At 40.4% G+C, this 3,511-nt stretch overlaps 1 non-coding gene across 1 annotated transcript; it reads right to left on the bottom strand.

Moving 5' to 3' along the window:
• Nucleotides 1-920: 920 nt before the first annotated feature.
• On the bottom strand, nt 921-1,002 carry trnas-gcu (transfer RNA serine (anticodon GCU)). The gene has a single exon. It is a non-coding gene; the product is annotated as a tRNA-Ser (tRNA).
• Nucleotides 1,003-3,511: the final 2,509 nt, after the last annotated feature.

Genomic DNA, 3,511 nt, shown 5'->3' with positions numbered 1-3,511 from the left:
TGTTTGTAATGGAATCACTCTTTTATTTCAAGTGAGGGAATTTGGTTTGTATTATTTAAATTAAACTTGGTCACCGTGTCAAATGATCAAATAGATCTCAAATTCTGAAAAAAATTGGTAATGTTGTCATCCACCTTGAAATGTGGTGTCTACTTCTTTCTGCCACATGGATATTAGAACAAACCGTCTGTTAATGACATGCGTATAAACACATTTTAAATCAGTTTTCATGTTTATGCTGCATAAATCTGCGGTTATTGATACACAGTTTAGATTCCAACCCTGCAGTTAACTTGCTGACTTCTACAGTTGTTCATAATTCAATATGATGCATCAAGTGTGTGCATAACGAGAGGGATCTTGCTTCACACATCTTATGCTTATATGTGTCTTATGTCCAGCATTCATCAATGGCGAGAGCAAGGAGAAAGGATGAGACCAATGTGTAAGTCTGTCCGTGCCCATGCACGGCACCCACATCGGAAATTCTCTACTGTGCATTTGGAGCCAATTTTCGGGTGCCCCTACACCCAGCCCCTGCCACTTTTGAAATATCTCCATTGTTTCGTGCTGTCTCTCTGTGCTCTTTTCACCAAGATGAATCACTTCTACCCAACCTGCTACAGATTTCATCTGACAAAACACTCATTAAGAATCACATGCATCAACATGCACTTCGCATCTCTCGTTATGTGGTTCTCCTGGATCTCTTTCATACGATAAAAGTTCACAGCAACTTGACTTGGAAAAGCCAATCGCGTTCCTTTTCATTATCCCAATACAGTCTACATTTCAATGCGGTTTAGGCAACAGACTCAAATTATTCTTTTCGATTTTATTATAGCGTCGATGCATATAAACAGACAATTGGACAGCTGTGATCATCCAAAGATAGCAAAATTGAAAATCCTTGATAACAGCGACGAGAGTGGGATTCGAACCCACGCGTGCAGAACACAATGGATGAGCAGTCCATCGCCTTAACCTCTCGGCCACCTCGTTCCATAAGCTGGGGGCACATTTGACATTATGAATAAGTGAATTGCGTAAATTATGCTGAGCAGCAGATATTTCTCCTTGGCATTGGTGAAATGATAAATAGTACAGGACGGTTCCAAGAGTATCGTCTTACCTCTGAGTTGTGGGGCAAACAGACTCCCACTGTGACTCTCTGCTCACAGTGATCTGAACAAAAATGAAGAAATGACGATATAACAAGGTCTGTTGATTTCTATGAAGATTTGAAGTCAATGGAATGAAGAGCCCGTGACAGCAGGAGGTGTAACGTTGTCTGTGAGGAATTGTTTTCCAGACTGGAGGAGAGTGCATAGTGCTCAATGTCATTACTCAGAACACCTTTCTTCCACTCAGATATTTTTGACATGCACCTGTGTACACAACAGACAATTTCAAAATCCTAAATAAGGCTAAACTGACAATTGAATTCAACAATGCAAAACCCTTGATCTGTATCATTTTCCTGGCCGTGCGCTACCAAGTCACTGTATGATCACAGCAACACAGTGAGTAAGTGTCAGAAGGAAAATGAGTGCAGTGCCAGAGCGAATGCAGGGAGCAGCAGTTGACACATTGGCAAGTGCATTCCCCTGAACAGGAAAACTTCCCAAACAGTGGACTGCGGTGGAAGAATTCAGAAGGGGTTTACATTTTGGAATTTGATGCCAGAGACACAATGGAGATCTGTTATTGAGTCTGTTCAAGATGAAAGCTTTAGGATTTCTACAGATGAGAAACAAAATAAAAGGCTCATGGGTTAGTGAAGGCAAAACTTGAAGTTGTACATTTTTACATCTTTGCAATGAGTAGCTCACCACTTGCCTTACACGGGGTCAGAACCAGTGGTGAAGATGATCGTATGATCGCAGTGACCAGCCATGGAATCGGAGAAACTCGGTTTACCGAGTTAATGTACAACCAGGAAAGTAGAGGTAAGCATTAATGTGTTGCTCTAGTGCTGAAGGTGATCAGTGCATGGTATCTCTGTGCAAGTATAGTGGGCTGCGCTCTGCCGAAGTTTTAAGCTTGAGCCTCACATGGAGCAGCTTCAATTTGACGTGCTGAGGGGTACGGATAGAAGGTGATATTGAGCAATGTCACGTTTATGGGAATGTACCAGTTTTTGTGGATTGAGAAACGACCTTTTCAGGATACTGACACATTGATCAAAAAACATATTGCAAATACTTAAAACGTGAAGAGACATGTGTGGAGGGAGAGCCGAAGGTGATTTTTCAGCAGACGGATGAAGTTTCCCATGCGCACTGCGTTAATTTCCGGGAAAATAGATATTGATCTGTTTTCATGTTATGCAGTTTGTTGCAAACTCGCAATGGCCATTGTAATAATAATAAAAATAGACTGATCGCATAGGACCGTCTGAATATTGTATTCACTTTTAGTCTGAGCATCTTTCAGCTGGAATGGTGTGCTGCAGAGCAGTACAGAGTGTTAAAAATACAAAAAAGACAGAGTAGACTTGGTGGTGGATATAAGAAAGCGTGAAATGCACCTAACGTCATGTGAATGTGGTCAAATCTTTAAAGTAGGTGTTGCGTCTCCAAGTGACGAATCAATTGCCACTCATTAGGATGTAACTTCTGTCTGCAGTTATTTTACGACATCAGCCCCATTTACAATGCTTCACCTTGAATAATACGCGTTATCTTTCAAATCCAGGAACTTTTTATACTCAATTTTATTCAGCTGAACGTGTTCATGAAGTGTCTTTGTGTCTGAAAACAACCAAATCGAAATTAATCCACACCCACACTTTTCCTTTCTTTCAATGGTAAATTCCCTCCTTGTATGTTTGTTCGTGTGTTTTTTAAAACACTATGAAATCATAAATCTACGTTTTATTTCCAGAAAGTCATTCAGGAATTCAGCAACTTTATTGAGTGGAAGAAACCCTCATCCAATCTTTTCTTAATCATTCACTAATGGTTTTGAAGCTCCAACTAAAGTTGTTGATTCATTTGAAAGACGGAATTTCCCCGATTTAGTCACTTCAAACCACACGTTATGAGAAAATCTCTTTTGTTTACTTTTAAACTTGCGTGTTTCTGGTCCAGCATTTCCACATGTCGTGAATAAACTCCGTCATTCTGTCCATAAAGCGGATGAAATCATTTCTATCCTTTCTGATGTTTTTATGTCTCAGTACACCCCGTCGCTGGGCTTCCTATCTTGCTATTCAGTCAGCAGCGTCTGTGCCCTTCCTCACCTCTTCACATGTCTTTGTTGGAGAATAAGGACAAGGATTATACACAATGCTCCCACTGAGGATGACCTAAAGATTTCACAGTTACAAGATGAACTATTTGCTTTAAATATGATTTCTCTAAATCTCCATGATCTGAGTGAGTGTCAGCTATTTCTAAAGGTAACTGAAGTTCAAATACATCACAGTAGGGCTCGAGTCATTCCAGTGCAGACTGGTTCTGGACAGTAAATATCATTACCAAAAGCCACCGTGAGTCTGAAATCGACA

The sequence above is a fragment of the Chiloscyllium plagiosum genome, unplaced genomic scaffold (assembly GCF_037043375.1).
Source record: "Chiloscyllium plagiosum isolate Xiang-an unplaced genomic scaffold, Cpla_swu_hap1 HiC_scaffold_18, whole genome shotgun sequence".
In the NCBI taxonomy this organism is placed as follows: Eukaryota; Metazoa; Chordata; class Chondrichthyes; order Orectolobiformes; family Hemiscylliidae; genus Chiloscyllium; species Chiloscyllium plagiosum.
Note: the sequence above shows the minus strand (reverse complement) of the source record. Positions and strands in the feature narration are given on the sequence as shown.